This window comes from Alligator mississippiensis, chromosome 14 (genome assembly GCF_030867095.1).
Source record: "Alligator mississippiensis isolate rAllMis1 chromosome 14, rAllMis1, whole genome shotgun sequence".
In the NCBI taxonomy this organism is placed as follows: Eukaryota; Metazoa; Chordata; order Crocodylia; family Alligatoridae; genus Alligator; species Alligator mississippiensis.
In genome coordinates, this window is record NC_081837.1 from 20,090,962 (window position 1) to 20,110,489 (window position 19,528).

The window sequence follows — 19,528 nt, forward strand, 5'->3', positions numbered from 1 at the left end:
TCCTCGTTCTCCATAGCCCTACCACCTTCCTCACCTGCCCTCGAAGCGCCTCCCACGCCCGTTCCCCCTTCCCCTTCACATCCATATAGACTCCCAGCACCTTCAGACCCTCCTTCTCCACCTGCCACCCCACCTCCTCCAGTCCGGCCCACTCCCCCACCGCCAACAAACTGCTTTTCCCTGTGTTCACTCGTGGCCCCGCTGCTTCTCCATATTCCTTAATGCTTTCCACCACCCTCTCCAAGGACCCCCTATCCCGCACCATAAACATCACGTCATCCATATACAGAGTCACTCTCACTTCTCCTCCCCCTGGCACTGGTATTCCTCTCACTCTCCCATCTCTCCTCACTCTCTGTGCCAACGGCTCTATTCCGCACACAAACAGCTCCGGAGATAGGGGGCACCCCTGGCGCACCCCTCTCTCCACCCTGAATTCCTCTCCCAAAAATGCCCTTCACCGAGATCCTGCTCCTCGCCCCTCTATACAGGGCTCTCACCCACCCCACAAATTTCCCAGGGAAGCCCATCCGGTCCAACACCTTAAACAGGAAACCATGCTCCAAACTGTCATATGCCTTCTCTAGGTCTACACTGCCCATCACCACTTTCCACCCCCTTTCTCCCACGTACTCCAAAGTATCTCTCCATACCCACTGCGTATCCCCCAACCTCCTACCCTTCACTGCACACTTCTGGTCTTCCCCCACCACCTCTCCCATCACCTTCCCAATCCTTGTTGCCAGCACCTTTGAGAACAATTTGTAATCTACATTCAATAAAGTAATTGGTCTCCAGTTCTTCAACGCTTCCTTGTCCCCTTTCTTATGCAGTAACACCACCACCCCCACCGCAAAGCCCTCCCCGACCACCCCTGATTCCATCACCTCCCGAAACATCTCCACCACATCCTCCCCCACCACCCCCCAGAACCGCTCGTAGAATTCAGCCGGCAACCCATCCAAACCCGGCGTCTTCCCCTTCTTCATCTGCCCCAACACCTCCTTCACTTCTTCCTCCGTGATGTCCCTCTCCAATTCCACCCTCTCCCTTTCTTCTACCCTCTTTTCCAACTCCCCCAAAAACGTCTCCCACGCCATCCCATCCACCTCTCGTTTTTTATACAGCTCCGCATAGAAACCTGTCACCTCCTTTAATACCTCCCTTTGCATCTCGACCCTCACTCCCTTCCCTGTCACCACCGCCCCCACTTCCTTGCTCCCTTTTTTAACTCTCTCTGCAAAATACTTCCCCCATTCCTCCCCCTCCCCCATCCACGGTGCCCGTGCTAAAAACATCCTTTCCTGTTCCTTCCCCCGAAACCATTCCTCTACCGCCCGTTTCGCCTCCCCCAACTCCCGCTTCACTTCCTTTCCCCCCATCGCTTCTCGAATCAACCCCTGAACCTTCCCCTGCAATCTCCCCAGCTCCTTCCTCTTCTCCCACGCCTGCCGCTTTCCAACTCTACTAAACCACCCCTTGATCTTCTCCTTCATAACCCTCCACCATTCCCAATGTGATTTAAACAGCACTCTTGTTGTTCTCCACCTCTCATATTCCCTCCCAAATGCTTTGCACACCCGTTCGTCTTCCAGCACCCTTGTATTCAGCTTCCACACCCCCTTCCCTCTCCCTCCCCCGACCCGTAACTGTACCCTCAACATCTTGTGATCACTAAAACCCACTTCCACCACCTCCTTCTTTTCCACCCCCACCCCTTCCGAAACCAACACGAAATCAATTCTCGAAATCTTCTGTCCCCTGGGGTCAATCCTTGTTCCCACCCGCTCTCCCTTCCAGACATCCATCAGCCCCTCTTCCCGAATCCACTTCCCCAAACACCTCCCTGTACTATCCAAACTTCCCCCACCAACCCCCCCTTCCCTATCCCCTCCCTCGATAATGCAGTTGAAGTCTCCTACAGAAACCTTCTTCCCTCCCCCTCCCCCACATATCGCCAATCTCTGAAAGAATTCCCTCCGTTCCTCCTTCACCGCTGGTGTGTAGACGTTGAAAACCCCCACCTCCTCCCCCCTCACCTCCACCTTCATGTGTTGCAGGCGCCCCTCAACTAACACCTCCACCCCAGTTACTTTTACCCGTGTTTCATTCACTAAGATCCCCACCCCCGCCGCTTTATTTCCACCTGCCCCGGCCCACCACAATCTTCCCTTATCCCATCTTCTCCGTAGCACCCCATAATCTTCTTCCCACCCAATCCCACACTCTTGTAAACAAATAATATCAGCCCTCACCGCCCTCAAAAACCCTCCCATCCTTTCCCACCGTTTCTTAGATGCCAGACTCCTCACATTTAAGGAGACTACACACAATGCCCCTTCCATGACGAGTAACAACAATAAAATTCCCCTTTTTCACACTTCTTCCCCACTCTCACTCTCCAATGTCTCCAGCACAGATTCCACCCCTTTCCTCCATTTCCCAGGTGTTTTCAAACGCTCCCCCCCCACTTTTGGGTTCAAAAATCCCAAAAAGTCCGTCTTTTCCCTTTCCCCCCTCTCTCTTCTCTTTCTTCTTCCCTTTCCCTCCTTTCTTTCCACCTTCGGTTTGCACCCCCGGCTTCTTCGTCCCCTTTTCCTCCCCTCCAGATTTCTTCCTTTTCTTGAGACTCCCGTCTCGCCCTTGTTCGATTGCCTCCATCTCCTCCAGTTGTTCTGCCCACACTTTCTCTTTTATGCGACTCGTCTTTTGTCCCTTTCCATGTTGCATTTCCAATTCCGCTACCATGCCCCTCAAATGTTGCAATCCCTCACCCCCCCTTCCTTCCTCCTCTGTCTTCTGTGTCCGCATCTCCACATTCTCCTCCTCCACCAGCTCTTTGGCTGCCTCTTCGATCCCCTCGTAAACCTCCTCCTCTTTCTCAAATCTTTCCTCCACCTGTGTTTCCTCCACAAACATCTCTCCCCCTTGCTCTGGCACAGACCTCTGTGCCTCCTCCTCCATTATTCTCACTTCCTCCCGGGCCTCCTCATGACTCCCCGCCATCCGTACGCGGTTTGCGTAGGATGTGGGGCACGCCTGCTGCGTGTGTCCCTCCTGCCCGCAACCTTGACACACAATGCTCTCCTTACAAAATTGGGCTGTGTGCCCCAGGCCCCTACAGCAGTAACACACAGTAAGGCGACAGAACGCCGCCAGGTGCCCCTCTTGCCCGCACTGATTACACAGCTTGGGCTGGTCGTGATATACCACGTAACCTCTGCATGGCCCAATTTGCACTGCCGAAGCTAAGTGCTTGACTGCCCCAGGCCTCCCCACCACCTCGTGGAGCGTCACCTTTGCTTTCCATGCCCCGGTCCACACCCCCCCAGCGATCACACTCTCTCTCGACAAATGCCACCCGTTCCACCCTCTGCTCTAGCCATCTTTTAACTTCATCTTTTTGGTCCACCTCAGTAAACATCTTGATGTATATAACTCTCTCTCGTGCTCTCCGCCCCATGTCAAAAACCAAGCCCTCCAGATCCCCTCTGTTTAGGGCCTCCTTGTGTGCCTTCCAAAACGCTGCATAACTTTTCCCATTTTCAAAAGTGACATTCCAAACCTTTCTGTTATCAAATGCAATCACACAGTACAAGTCTCTCGGGTTAACTTTGAGAACCCTCAAAAGCACCTCTGCCATGAACTCTCCACGCCTCAGCATCTTGTTTCCTTTATAGCCCTCATGGCTGATAGTTACTTTCACCCTCCATTTTATCCTCTAGCCTCCATTTCCTGCTTCTTCAGGGTCTGCCTCTTCCTCTGGCCCTGGTATCTCCCAACAACTTCTTGCCGCCGGCGAGGCTCCTCCTCCATCTTCAGGGGTCTTCTGCCCCCCCGCTCCCACGTGGGCCTTCCCTTTTCGTTGCACTCGGGTCCACCCCTCCTCCTCCTTCTTCTCCTCCATCGCCATTTGCTCACCATCTCCGGCCTCCTCCCATTCACCGATGTGATTCGCCAAAAGACGTCTCTGCTCCCGGACTCTCTCCGCCTCGGTTCCTGCCTCCGCCGTCATCTGCATACTCATCTGCATATCCAGCCTCGCCTTCGAAGCAGCCATTATGCTCTGTACCACTGTCTCCTCCATCTCTTCCGCTGTGCTGCTCATGGCCTTCTAGAGACCCCGCATCACCAGCGCATCAGTTCTCACACTGATAAGAACAGATTTTTTTTTTTTTATTACAAAGTATCAAAACCATAAAAAGCCAACTCACACAAATCAAAACACCAGCTTCTTCGCCTTAAAGATCATTACAACAAAACACTCCTTCTTCCTTATTTCAAAGATCAGTACAACATATCCCCCTTATAGCATAAATCCCAAACGAAACTTATTTACATAATTTACTCCAAAAAAGAAAACAAGACCACCTTCTTCCTTATTTCAAAGATCAATACAACATATCCTCATCATAAACATAAATCCCAAGCAGAAACTCATTTGCATGATTTACTCCAAAACAGAAAATGTAACACAAGAATATACATCATACCAAACATCTTTCGTCCTTCCTTTCCCCCACATTCCTCCTACTGAAACAATTTTCTCCAATCAATGTCTTTCCAGTCCCCTTCCCCTTTCTTCCGATAGTATTCCAATTCCGCATATGCCAAATACACACATTCCCGCGAAGTGAAATACAACCCCCTCTGCACCCACAGACACCTTGTTTTCCAAACCGCCACCCGTGTACACAACAACAATATTCTAATTTCCCACTCCCTCACCTTATTCTTTACCAACCCATACAATGCCCCCTCATAACATACACAATCCCCCCACCCTACAGCCTTACAAAACTTTGCCACCCTTTGCCACACCCTTTGTGCATAAAAACACTCCCATAAAACGTGCACCACAGTCTCCTCCCTCCCACACAATTCCCTTGGGCACTCCCCTGACCGCAACAAACCCCATTTCCTTTGTTCTGCCCTCACCGGTAATACCTTCCTTACCACCTTCCATGCGAAATCTTCATGCTCCCCCTTCCATCTTTTCCCTACTATCCCCTTCCAAACCCTCCCCACCTGCCCTTCCGTCACCTCCCCTATGTCTGCCATTTTATCCCTCCCCCGAATTTCCCTTAGCACCCTCTTTGCTTCTCTTAACCCCTCCCACCCTAAACCCTCCAAACCCTTAGCCCTCAAGAAGCCCCATCCCCACTCATACCACCTCGCCGGCCTTTCCGCCCAAAGCCCTGTCCACCTCCCCCCATATAACCCCAGTCTTCTCAGAAATCTTCCCGCCCAATACCTCACCATTGCCCCCACTTTCCTCCCTTCCAACCCCGCAGCTCTCACCACCCCTTTCGAAAAGTGCACGTATAAGAAAACTTCCAGTTCAGGAATGCCCCACCCTCCCAAATCCTCCCCCTTATAAATCTCCCTCCGCGCCACTCTCTCTGTCTTCCCCCCCCCAAAAAAACAAACACATCTCCCTCTGCACCCGCCTCACCTGCAACCAGGTGCGCGGGTACACCATTCCCACAAACAAAACCATGGGCAAGAAACACTGTTTTATCACCCCTACTTTCCCTCTAAAAGATAATTTCCTGGTCCCCCATATCCCCGCCTTTTTCCTCACCCTCCCTTGAACCTCCTCCCATGCCCGTTCCCCTTTCTCCCTCACATCCATATATACTCCCAAAACTTTGAAACCCTCCCTCTCTACCCGCCACCCCATTTCCTCCAGACCCATCCATTCTCCCACCGCCAACAAAGTGCTTTTCCCTTTATTCACCCGTGGCCCCGCCGCTTCCCCATACTCCCTAATCCCCTCCACCACCCTCTTCAAAGCCCTCTCATCCCTCACCATAAAACCCACGTCATCCATATACAGGCTGACCCTCAACTCCCCCCCCCGGTATCTGAATCCCCCTCACCCTCCCATCCCTCCTCACCCTCTGTGCAAGTGGCTCCATGCCACATATAAATAAACCAGGAGATAGGGGGCACCCCTGGCGCACACCCCTCTCCACCCGAAATTCCTCCCCCAGAAACCCCTTCACCAAAATCCTGCTTCGTGCTCCCCCATATAATGCCCTCACCCACCCCACAAATTTCCCCGGAAAGCCCATCCGCCCCAGCACCCTGAACAAAAACCCATGTTCCAAACTATCATAGGCTTTTTCCAAGTCCACACTCCCCATCACCACCCTCCAGCCCCTCTCTCTCACATACTCTAAAACGTCCCTCCATACCCATTGCGTGTCTGCCAGTCTCCTACCCTTCACCCCACACGTTTGATCTTCCCCCACTACTTCCCCCAATACCCTCCCCATTCGCAGTGCCAACACCCTTGTGAACAATTTATAATCAACATTTAACAACGTGATTGGCCTCCAATTTGTAAGTTCCTCCCTATTTCCTTTTTTATATAATAATACCACCACCCCCACCGCAAAACCCTCCCCCACCACCCCTTTCTCCATAATTTCTTTGAAAACCTCCACCACATCCCCCCCCACCAAACCCCAAAACCTTTCATAAAATTCCATTGGCAATCCATCCAACCCAGGTGACTTCTCCTTTTTCATTTCCCCCAAAACCTCCCTCACCTCCTCCTCCCCCATCTCCCTTTCCAAATCCGCTCCCCCCCCTTCCCCTATCCTCCCTTCCAATTCCCCCAAAAACCTCTCCCCCATCTCCTCATTAACCTCCCGCTTCCTATACAACCCTGTGTAAAAATCCGTCACCTCCCTCAACACCTCCCGCTGCTCTTCAACCCACACCCCTTCCCTCGTAACCACCGCCCCCACCTCCCTCCTCCCTTTCCTTACCCTCTCCGCAAAATATTTCCCCCACTCCTCCCCCTCCCCTACCCACGATGCCCGTGCCAAAAACAACCTCTCCCTCTCCCTTCCCCGAAACCACTCTTCCACTGCCTGCTTCGCCTCTCCCAATTCCCACTTCACATCCTTCCCCCCCATCGCCTCTCGCACCAAATCCTGTACCCTCCCCTGTAGTCTCCCCAATTCCCTTTTCCTTTCCCATGCCTTCTTTTTCCCCACTCGTATGAACCACCTTTGGATCCTCTCTTTCGTTATCCTCCACCACTCCCACTTAGACTTGAACAGAGCCTTCGTCGTCCTCCACCTCCTATACTCCCTCTCAAAATCCCCACACACCCGCTCCTCCCCCAATACCCTAGTATTCAACCTCCACACCCCCCTGCCTCTCCCCCCCCTTCCCCAACCCGCAAATCCACCCTCAGCCACTTGTGATCAGTAAACCCCACCTCTCCCATTTCCTTACCCTCCACCCTCACCCCCTCAGACACAAACACAAAATCTATCCTTGATATCCTTCTTCCCCCTGGATCCATCCTTGTTCCCACCCGCTCCCCCTCCCACACATCTTGCAACCCCTCCTCCCGAACCCAATTCTTCAACCATCTCCCCGTAGAGTCCAGCAACCCACCCCCAACACCCCCTTCCCTGTCCCCTTCTTCTATAATACAATTAAAATCCCCTACAACAACCTTCTTTCCTCCCCCACCCCCACATATCCCCAACTTCTCCAAAAATTCCCTTCTTTCCGCTTTCACGGCTGGTGCATATATATTAAAGACCCCCACCTCCTCCCCCCCCACCTCCATTCTCATGTGCTGCAGCCGCCCCTCAATTAATGTCTCCACCCCAATTACCCGCACCCGTGTCCCATTTAACAAAATACCCACCCCTGCCGCTTTATTCCCTCCTGCCCCAGCCCACCACGACTGCCCCTTCCCCCAGCGTTTTCTCAAAAAACCATAACCCATCTCCCACCCTATCCCACATTCCTGAACACAAATCACATCTGCATCCAAAACTTCTAACCATCCCCCCACCCTCTCCCACCTTTTTCTGGTTAACAAACTTCTCATGTTCAAAGAAACAATCTTAAACGCCATTCCAATTTCCAAAAACAAACACACCCCCTTTTGTCTTCTCACCCCTCCACCCCACTCCCACTCTCTATTTCGCTTTCAGACCCCTCCCCAGAAGTCACCATCCCTGGTCTTCGTATTCCCGTTGTAGCAACCAGCCCTTCCACCGCCCCAGGGCTCAAATATCCCCCCCCACCCTCACTTCCCTCCCTCCCTGTAACCTTTTGTCCCCCTTTCCCTCCTCCCTCTTTCCCCTTCTCTCCCAAATCCCCACCCTCCATCTCCATCCCCACTCTCTTGTTACCCCCTTTCACCCCCCCCAGTTTTTTTCTTTTCTTTCTTTGTTCCAACGTTTCCATCTCCTCCGCCCAACTCCCTCCCTCAGCTGTTTCCACTTCTCCCAAACGCTCGACCATCCCTCTCAGGTGTTTTAAAGCTTCCGCCCCACCTTTCTCCTCTCCCTTCTGCTCCTTCTTTTCTCCTTCTGACTCCTCCTCCACTAACTCCAGTACCGCTTCTTCAATAGTTTGTTTTCTTCCTCCCTCCCCCTCAGGTGTTTCTTCTACTATTAGTTCCTCCTCCTCCATCCGCTCCTCCAGGTGTTCTCCATCCCCTCGTTGTCCCATTCCTACCAAACTCTCCCTCCCCGCCCTTCTTTCCAGGTGTTCCCCATTCCCTTGTTCCCCCGCTTCCCCCTGTTCCCCCCGGTCTTCTCGCCCCCGCGCTCTGTTCACGTACGAGAAGGGGCAATCCCGCTGAAAGTGCCCCTCTCGTTTACACCCCGTGCATACCATTTTCTCTGTGCAGAATTGTGCCCTATGTCCCATCCCCCTACACCGAAAACAAATCGTTAGTGCACAAAACGCCGCCAGGTGCCCCCCCAGCCCACACCTACTACACAGCTTCGGCTGGTCATCGTATGTGACGTAGCCCTTGTGCATCCCCATCCTCACCACCGGTAACAAATGTTTCACACCCCCCGGATTCCCCACTTCTTCGTGTAAAATAACTCGTGCCCTCCACCCCCCCGTCCAAACCCTCCACCGGTCAAAGCATTTTTCTACCATTTTCACCCGCTGCACCCTACCCTCTAACCAGTTCACCACATCCCCCTCTTCCACCATATCTGTGTACATCTTGATATATACCACACGCTCTCGCGTCCTCTGCCCCACCTCAAACTTTAGCCCCACCAACTCTCCCCGTTCGACGGCCACTGCGTGGGCCTCCCAAAAAGCATTGTACGCTTTCCCGCTCCAGAACGACACATGCCATTCACGATAATTATCAAAAGCAACAACGCACACCAAATCTACTGGTTGCACTTTTAGTACTCCCAACAAAATTTTAGACAAAGTCCCACCGGCTCAGAGTCCTTGCTCCTTTAAAACCGTCCTGCTCCAAAGTTACTTTTACTTTCCACCTCACGTCCCTCCTTCGCTCTTCTTCTTCTCTCTCCGCTCCCACTGCCTTCGCCGTCCCCGCCGCCTCCTTCTCCTGTCTGGTCTCCTTCCTCCGGCCACCCTCCGCTGCCGCTGCTCTGCCTTCTTCAGGGGTCTTCCCCCCCCACTCCCGGCTGCACCTTCCCCCGCAGACCTACAACACTCCAGCCATCCGCCGCCGCCGACTGCTCCCCTCCTCCGATGTTCTGCTCACCTCCTCCGATGTTCCGACCTCTCTCCTCGCTCTCACCCGGACCTCCTCGCCTCCTCTCCGCTCTCCTCTGCTCCCCGACCTCTGTCTCCTCCGTTCTCCTCTGCTCCCTGACCTCCATCTCCTCTGATGTTCTCTGCTCCCCGACCTCCATCTCCTCCGATCTGCGCTCACCAACCTCCATCCTCTCCGATGTTCTCCGCTCACCAATCCGCCTCGCCCTTTCAATCACCGCCACCGCTCTCCTCGACTGCTCCATCGTCTCCGCTCCCGAATCCCGGCCTCTCGAGGCCCGACCAGGCAGCGGCCGGACCTAGGCCCGTCCGCCAACCCGATCTGAGCCTTCAACAGGCCGAGAAGCGATACCCTGAACCCTGTGGAAACCTCGGGGCCCCCACGGGCAGCCTCCCCAAACACACCGCAAGCTGCCATGGAGGCCCCTCCGCTCACAAGCGTCGCCTGCAGCTTCTGGCGCCACAAACCCACACGGAAAAGTCCTTCCGCAATATCTCGTGCCCAACAGGTCCGAAGCACCCCCCTCCCACCCACCCCCACATAGCCCAAAGGCCCCCCCCATTCATGCCCTCTCAACACTGCCCTGCCTCTTGCCTCTTCCTCGCTGGCCGTGAGATGAGAGATGATTTGCTCAAAGCCCGAGCGAGCGCGATGACGACAGCGTCTCGCTTTAACCCTCTCCTGTTTCGCGGGGCGTTCCTCCAGCCCTGCTCTCGCCAGCAGCAGCAACCCCCTGAGCAGACACGGGTACACTGGGAGCCCTTGTCAAAGGGGCAGGGATCAAAAGAGCAGCTGCTGATCCCTGAGGGGGAACGGGCTCTAATCCCTGAGGGGCAATGCGCTTCACTGGTCAGTGCCACCGTGCTTAGTGGATGTTCGTCACATTCATACATCAGTGTGAATATACTTCAGTTGTGGTTGAACACCCTTCATCACTGAGTGTGAGCCCACCCGGTTGTATTTGAACAGGAACACCCTTAATCGTTGCCTGTGAGAGTGTGAATGTCTGCAGTTGTGCTTGAACACCCATTAATCACTGAGTGTGAGCCCACCCACTGGTATTTGAACAGGAACACCCTTAATTGTTGCCTGTGTGATTGTGCTTCAGTTGTGCTTAAACTCCCGTTAATCACTGAGTGTGAGCCCACCTGGTTGTATTTGAACAGAAACACCCTTAATTGTGGCCTGTGCGTGTGAATGTCTGCAGTTGTGCTTGAACACCTGGTAATCACTGAGTGTGAGCCCACCCGGTTGTATTTGAACAGGAACACCCTTAATTGTTGCCTGTGAGAGTGTGATTGTGCTTGAACACCCGTTAATCACTGAGTGCGAGCCCACCCACCGGTATTTGAACGGGAACACCCTTAATCGTTGCCTGTGAAGGAGCTGCGGGCGACTGAAACAGACAGAGCAAAACCTTTCTTTCCAGTTTCAGCTGCGGCGCCTCTCCTTTGCTTCGTCTTAGTTGTTCTCAGCTAGCTTACAGCTAACAAGAACAGGGTTGCAAGTGATTGCGCTTCACTGTTTCTGTGCACACACTGTGCGATTAAGTGCATTTGCACGCAACAGGGATGTCCACTGACACAATTTGTGTCAGTGGACATCCCTGTTGCGTGCAAATGCACTTAATCGCACAGAGTGAACGCTGAGCGAACACGCTTAACAGTTGTGCAGCCACGAGCCGAGAACAACTTGAAGGTGGCAGCTCCTTTCCAGTTTGGGGCGCGGAGCCTCTGCTTTGCCTCATTTGAGGCGTTCTCAGCATGCTCACACCCCACCGTCCCGACGGAGCTGCTGCTCCCCTTTGGAAAAGGCCCCTTGTCTCTCGGCTGTCACGAGCAGCCTCTGGGCCCAGCAACCTGGGGAGAAATCCCTCTCGCAACACCGCCCTCGGCACTGGCGTCTCCCTCGCTCGTGTATCCCAAAGATTCCTACCCCCTCAACGCTTCCCCGCCTCTCGCCTCCTGGCTGGCTGCGTGAGGAGAATAGACGAGACAGAGACACGGAGGATCTGAATGAAGGCAGCGCAACGCCCCAACGTGATGACGACATCCTGACTTGAACCCTCCCCTGGCAAGGGGACGTGCCTCTGGCCGCCCACCATCTCCTCTCCCCGGCCCTACTTCCTCCAGGAGCACGCGCGACTCGAGCAAGGGACCGACCCCACACAGGGACCCTGCGCTTGCTGGAAGGCGGTGTCAACACAGTGCACGTTAAATACACAGCTGGAACTGACAGTCAGAAGTCTTCAACAGAACGCGAGCCTGTCAGTCTCCCTGTATGCTGCAAATACCGTAGCATTGCCAGCACGGTAAGCGGGGCCCGTGAAATGCTCAGCGCTGTCGGCGATAACACCAGTTCAGAAACTGACTTTTGGGAGCCTCGAAGCTTCGCAGAACTCGTCAGTTCAGGACCTGCCAGCAAACGTCACAACCACAGCAACAAAAATAACAACAGTTCATAGATTCATAGATGTTCGGGTCGGAAGGGACCTCAATAGATCGAGTCCAACCCCCTGCATAGGCAGGAAAGCGTGCTGGGTTCAGATGACCCCAGCTAGATGCCCATCTAACCTCCTCTTGAAGACCCCCAGGGTAGGGGAGAGCACCACCTCCCTTGGGAGCCCGTTCCAGACCTTGGCCACTCAAACTGTGAAGAAATTCTTCCTAATGTCCAGTCTAAATCTGCTCTCTGCTAGCTTGTGGCCATTATTTCTTGTAACCCCTGGGGGCGCCTTGGTGAATAAATCCTCACCAATTCCCTTCTGTGCCCCCGTGATGAACTTATAGGCAGCCACAAGGTCGCCTCTCAACCTTCTCTTGCGGAGGCTGAAAAGATCCAGGTTCTCTAGTCTCTCCTCGTAGGGCTTGGTCTGCAAGCCCTTAACCATACGAGTGGCCCATCTCTGGACTCTCCAGGTTATCCGCATCCCTCTTGAAGTGTGGCGCCCAGAATTGCTCGCAGTACTCCAACTGCGGTCTGACCAGCGCCCGATAGAGGGGAAGTATCACCTCCTTGGACCTATTCGTCATGCATCTGCTGATGCACGATAAAGTGCCATTGGCTTTTCTTATGGCTCCGTCACACTGCCGACTCATGTTCATCTTGGAGTCTACTAGGACTCCGAGATCCCTTTCCGCTTCCGTGCCACCAAGCAGGTCATTTCCCAGGCAGTAGGTATGCTGGAGATTTTTCCTCCCTAGGCACAGCACTTTGCATTTCCCCTTGTTGAACTGCATTCTGTTGTTTTCTGCCCATTTGTCCAACCTGTCCAGGTCTGCTTGTTGTTGTTCCCTGCCCTCCGGCGTGTCCACTCCTCCCCACAGTTTTGTGTCATCTGCAAACTTAGACAGAGTACACTTCACTCCCTCGTCCAAGTCACTGATGAAGACATTGAAGAGTAATTTAATTCCAACCATGCAGTTGGTCCAGTAAAAGTCACCACACCCAAAAAATCCTTGCCTTTTGCATACTTCCTGGATCATCACAGCTAAAACACCACTCTTAACAAAGAGTGCTCAACCTTTTTGTCTGGTGAGACGGATGGACAGTGCCCAATCCATATGCAAGCAGTACACAGTCAGTGGTTCCAATCTGGGGCCCAAGGAGTTCATGACAGGGTCCCATCTAGCTGTCCAGAGAGGGGTAGGGCGCAGCCCAGTCCTGATCCATCATGAAAAGGGAATTTTGGCCAGCCCCAATCGAAGCCCATGGAGGGAGGAACGGTATGGGCATGACAAGAACCCAATCCATCGGCAATGTGGGGGAGGGGGCTGCCTCACCGAAAGAAAGAGTTTAGACAGGTGAGAAACGCCAAATTTCCCAACTGTGGGGAGCCCAATGGGGCAGGTATCATAGATCCACAGGCTGCAATTGGCTCAAGGACCAGAGGTTGAGCACCCGTGCTCTAACACTATCATCAAAACGCTATAACAATATTACGCTTGCAAGCATTGAATCCCAACACTTACAGCAGAGCTAGCAGGAAGATTCTAGCTATCCCACGCTGCCTGACTCCCAGGGAAGCTCACTAGCAAAGAATCCACCTCTTCCCCTCCACCCCCAATCTCTCCCAAAGTCATCTTCTTCTGAGCTAGCCCTTAATTCCACACACATCTAGCTTGTCATTCCCCATACACATAACCTTCATTCCAGCCTGCCTGCAAGTCACTGCTTTGGGTGACTGGAGGTAGCAGGCACATGTGTCTCTGCGCACACATCCACATGGCCTGCATGCACCCAGGCAGGGTCCTGGGAGAAGCACCAATAGCTGGATGCAGTTAAGTGTATGATCAGTGGGGGTTGGAGGTCCGGGACTTGGGGACTGTGTGTGTGTGTGTGTGTGTGTGTGTGTGTGTGGGCAGGGGGGATGGGTACCTGCCAGATATGGGGGAAGATAGCTGGGCGCCAAGGCTGCATCAGGGCAGGGGGGACGGGAGGGGTAGGCGCCTGCCCCTTCAGCAAGAGAGGGAGGCATCGGGGGGAGCTGCATAGCTGGGCTGGTGGCACTTGAGCTGGTGCTCATACTTGTATGGGCAGAGCAACTGGGAGATGCTGCTGGGGGACGGGCTGGAGGGACCGCGACCAGGCTGCCTGGTGAGGCATGGCAGCCCCAGACCAGGGCAGGGGGGGCTGCCACAGCGGACTCTCTCCACTGAAATCCGCATGAACTGCGGGACTTCGGCCCGGATGGCACAGGGGCAGCTGGGGGCTCCCTTTAGCAGGGCTGGGGGAAAGCAGGTCAGCACTGGCCACTGATCTTCATAAATAGGTCCTGGTACAAAAAAAGTTGAGAACCACTGTCCTAGACCTCCCACCTCTTTAACAGGTATTTATTTCCTTGCCATTGTACACCCACCTTTTCTCTTACATTAGCATATCACTTCATCCTGCCAACTGAAGCATTTGGATTGTCTGTCTGGCTGCCTCTCTCAAGTCATACATTCCTGAAACTGTCCTGCTTGAACCTGAGATGATAAAATAACACACTACCTATTACTTTACAGTTCTTAATTCCTAGATGTTTAATTTTTTTTTAAGTTACAGTAATCAAATATTCAAATAAGTTAAGAGCTATGATGCTATGCGATTGCCAGGTCAAGGTTAAGTGCAGTTTTAGTAAAAACAAAACCCTTCTTTCTCTAAATCAAATTTGCTTAGTATATAAGGGAACAGGTGGAAGAAATGGGGTGTTTTTTTTCATCCCAGACCTACACACTGCTCCTGAATTTAAAAGCCAAACTGATCTCTTGCCTATTTATACATCATGACAGGTGGTAAAAGAAGATATTCTTACAGAATCGTTTTTCGGATTTTGTTCTCTTCAATCACTTCCTCAAAGTCCCCCCCCCCGCCCCCTGTGTTTTTCCTTTTTGGTCCAAATCCTCCAAACAAGAGAGAGAGAGAACGGTCCCAAGGCTTAATATTTTAATTTATCAGCATGAAGCTCATGTGTGTTTGCACAACCACCAGTGCAATCAGTGGGCTGATGTGGCCTACAAACAGTTCCAAAATAAAACTAAGCTGTAAAAACTCCAATATCCCATGCTGTATCTATTAAGTCTCATTTCCTTTGTTTGGTTTACTCTAGCTAAGCAAATGAAGTCATAATACTAGACTGATTAGCTGCTTTAAAGGTAAGACCTGCCTTAGCTTTGCTGTGTATTTGTAAAACTACAGTTTCACACCCCACTTCTGCAAATGATTATGCATACATTTAGCCTCATGCGCTAATAGTCCTACTGATTTTAACAGCTCATTTGTCGAAAACTATCCACACACAGACTTGGCCTTCGAATACAAATGGAGCTTTTTCAGACTATATCTTTTCAGGATAAGAAGTAACAAACAGGCCATAGTGACAAATGCAGTTGCGTCGACATAAACGGGAATTTTCATTTCATCTACACGCACCCTAAGTCTTTATTTGCATTTGTACAGCATCTGCTACAACAGAACTTTAGTCAGGATAGTCACCTCTCCTCATCGAAGGACATACAAATAATTAACACAGTAATCATCTATCATGGTTATCTAGTATACAGAATATGTAGCAGGGCACTGGGATGTGCCTGATCCTTTAGGAGAGCAAGCAGCCTGAGAGGCTGCTTTTAGGGGGCAGGGGGGAGCTAATGAGGGCCTCACCTGGCTGGAAGAGGGCTCAGGCTGGAGCTATATGAGCCCAGAGTCTGCACCAGTCTGTTCGTTTCTCCCCAGCTACTGCACAGTGCAGAACTCCTGGCTCCAGGGTCCCTGAAGGGAACTGGATTTTGGCTGAACAACTCTACAGGTCTGGAAACAGAGGCAAGTTCCTTGGACTGAGGAAGACTGGGTTTACAGGCAAGTGGTCTTTATGTTACACCTCTAAAGACTGAGGTGTCTGCCAGACGGCGGTGATGTTTCTTATTGATTTATGTTTAGCCTTGAACCCTGGGGGTACAGACTCAAGGCTTGCTTAGAGAGCCAGTATCCCAGGAGCCCTCACGCTGAGGGTGGGACCCAGGGAGGGGTCCCAGAACTGAAAAAAGGCCGAGACCCAGATCACGAGGTCCAAGAGGCCCAGAGCCACCTGTGTCCAGGGCTGGGCGGGGGAGGGGTCTGAGAGCTCAAGGAGCCAGAGTGTATAAGGAGGAAAATCAAAGGGAGAACATCTCTGAGGCTTAGGGCGTGGAGTAGGGGAGGAAAAGGAACCACACAGTTTGCTCTTAAGGCTAGGTCCCTGTAGGGCACCTGTAGTCAGGCAGAGAGGAACCTACCAAGGTTGGATGTCTGGATAGAGGCCAATGGGGCCTCAGACCCAGTGGAAATTTACTGGATTCGGGCTCGCTCTAAGGCCTGCTGGCAGCCTCCTTGAATCAACCTGTACTATTAAGAGCGAGGCACGGCTGGTGAACAATGAAGAGAGAGTGACATCAGAGCTGGAGCCAGGCAGGAGCAGCAAGGCCGCTAGGGGTGTCATGGCAGCCCCTGTGGCTGTGAGCCTGTCACAGAGTACTTCTATTTTTTCCTTTGAAAGGAAAATATAAAGTAGTGATAAAATTATGATCACATAATCTGTGATTCCATGACTTGTTTATTTAAAATTGGTTTAATGGACCACCGATAGTACAGTGCAGCCCCAACAGTTTTACACGGCAGGCCAGACTGTCAGTGGCCAGTACATTCATGGGCTGGATCCAGGTGTTCCTGCTCTGGCACGTGAGTGGGCACCATCTGGCCAGGTGGGGGACAAACTGGCTTCAACACAGCCCTGATGGGGAAAGGAGCTTGACCCATCCTTGTGAAGAGGGAAAGAAGGCTAGCCAGGTGACCCTGTAGGGAGGGAAAGAGCACATGGCCTGGCCCAACTCGGCCCTGCAGGAAAGGAAGGGGACACGGTCCAACCCTGATCCCAAAGTGGGGGAACGTGGCCCAGGCCCACGGGGGAAAGAGGCATAGCTTGGCTCAGACCAGCCATGCAGGTATTGGGGCTTGGGGATTTGGCAGGGGAAAGTGGGGGGGAGGCTGTGTTCATGGCCACCACTCGCTTGCTGCCAATTCCCCAGACCCATGGGGAGCCCCACAAGCCATGGGGCTGCATTTGGCCCCGGGGCTGGAAATTGAGCAACCCTTGTCTAGTAGATGCATAATACAGCAATTTATATTTGCTTACAGAGATAATTAATAAAACATAAATAAGAATGAAATGTTAGTTAAAATCTCAAAGGATTAAGAAATACCTGTCAGCATTTTCATTTTTACACTCAGCCTTGTATGGATAGCCATTTAAATAATATAACATGAGGTATCGTTTTCAAAAGATCCTGCCTGTTTGAAAATATGCACAAGTGGAGCAGCTGTAAATGCTTCACAACAAGTTGTAGCGCTGAAAGAAGAAGAAAAAACAGTTAATTTCTCAATTAGTGAATTAGTTCACATTTTGGACTCTAAAAATACCCACGGTTAGTTCTGTAGACAATACATTTAGAAATCCTTTCCAAGAGTTACAAAAGTTCCATGTCCAATACAAATCACCATTTCCAAAGATATTAACAGAGCCAACAAACAGTCTTCAAAGCAACCTTGAAAACAGCACAAGAAAAGCTGGAAAGTAGGGTTTGATGCTTTTCCACCACAAATCATACTAGCCTATCTTCAAAAAGGCCAAAAGGTTCCCAAACAGTTACGACTTTTATTCCCTACCAGCCTTTACTAGACCTGAACTAGCAGCTTAAAAGTCAAAACTTTTCATTCTATTTTTAATCCGTCTTGTTTTTTATTTTTTTTTAAATCTATTTTTAATCTTTCTTGTTTCCCCAAGAAAAGCCATTTTAAGGATCCAATCCAATTGACACTGAGATGAATGGGAGTCTTTTCATTGACTTTACAGAGTACTGAATCACACCCAAAGCATTCATAGTGGATGATTTCCTCTTTGGAACCCCACCCCCCACTCCACAAGGGAAATCACCTATCACTTATGATACCACATAGCAATGTAAAAGCAGAGACTCGCCAAAACAAAAGCAAAAAACCCAACCTCCATCAATCATTGTTAAAGTAGAAACATGCCCCTCCGGCTCCCCCCGCCCCCCGCCCTGCGGCTGTGCAGAGACCCGGCCTCCATCGGGGCGGTGCCGGGCCGGGGCCGGCGCTGCCCCAGCGCTCATGTCGGTGCCGCAGGGTGTCAAAGCGGGCCTGAGGCGGCCTCGACACGCTTCCTCCGCGTCCTCCGCCGCCTGCTGCTGCCGAGCGCGCGTGCCCGCGACACGCCCCCGCCGCTCCAGCCACGTTTCCGGGGCGACGGACGGACGCAGTCCCGGCACTACCGGCAGCGGCGCGGGGCGTGGGGGACGGGGCCTAGGCGCGGGCACGTGACTCCCGCCGCCCAGCCTGCGCTGCACTGCGCATGCGCGAACCCTCTGCTCCTTTCCCCCCTTCGCCCCGCTGTTGTGACGCATAAGCTCTCCATTGGCCGCGGCGCAGGTGGGCGGGGCGGGGCGGAGAGACTTGAACCCGTTCGTGTCCTGTCTGCACCCACCCTGGGCACCGGGTCACACCTGTGTCTACCTCCAGGCTTCCGGTTGCACCCCCTTCTCCCCCAGCACCCAGCTGCCCCGCTTTTCTCCCCATCATGGTGGTGTGCATGTGATGGGAGGCAGCAGACGGGCGTGGGAGAGGGGGCTGTCCCCAGAGCAGAGGGGAGCACATGCATGCAGAACCGCGTATCCATGGACAGGAGGGGGGGCAAAGGACACGTGCACTGGGCAGGAGGGGTGCAAGGGGAGGAGTGGTGAGCACAGACTGCCCCCCCAAGCCCCTGCTGCCCCCCAGCTCCAGCTAGTGACTCCCTGAGGGAAGTGGGTGGTGGGGGGTTCTCATGCCTCTCTGTGAGCCTCCCACTGCTGCCCCCCAGGTGTGGATGAGCTCAGGACCCCCAGCCAACTGCATCTGGGAGGTAACCGGGAGCCATCAGCTACTCCAGGCTGTGGCCCAAGGGGGGCAAATCCACTCCCCAAAGTGGAACTTCCCCCCCCCTCCACACACACACACACACACACACACACACACACACACTGGAGCCCTCCACAGTGCCAGCAGGCCCAGGGCTGGGGTCCATTAACACAAGAGAGTGGAGGCTGGATGTGGAGCTGGATCCTGAGCAGGACAGAAGTAAAGTTTTGTGTTAAAGTGTGTGAACTTTTGGCAAGGCAGGAGTTGAGAGTCCCAGGGGGCGAGGACCAGACCCCCAGGCATGAGGGCTGGGTGGGCAGTGACTGCAGGGACTCAGATGTCCATGTGGGGAGAGTCATGGGGTGCAGGGACCAGGCCCCGTCACCCCCCTGGTGCAGGCAGGGTTTGGGCTGACTGGGGCACAGCGCTGGTGGCACCTCTGGGGCTGCAGTGGGGTCGCTGCTCTGGGCAGCTGCAGCATCCCCAGCTCGGGCTCTGCTCCCGGGCCTCACTGCCCCATGGGGAGGCTGCCCAGTGCCGCGCTGCTCCCGCACAGAGAAG

At 53.1% G+C, this 19,528-nt stretch overlaps 1 protein-coding gene across 3 annotated transcripts in view; it reads right to left on the minus strand.

The window, feature by feature from the left end:
* LOC132244743 (endogenous retrovirus group 3 member 1 Env polyprotein-like) overlaps positions 1-18,413 on the minus strand; it is a 35,464-nt gene extending 17,051 nt beyond the window's left edge. Inside the window, exons 1-3 of one of the 3 annotated variants that reach the window (XM_059717137.1) lie at positions 18,343-18,413; positions 17,254-17,399; positions 14,394-14,502 (exon numbers count right to left, since the gene is read on the minus strand). The gene's annotated coding sequence lies outside the window, so the exon portion shown is untranslated. Of the gene's footprint in view, positions 1-14,393; positions 14,503-16,589; positions 16,847-17,253; positions 18,126-18,342 lie in introns of those variants that run through there. The other 2 variants (XR_009456490.1, XM_059717136.1) reach the window with 2 other exon arrangements.
* Between the last annotated feature and the right edge of the window lie 1,115 nt (positions 18,414-19,528).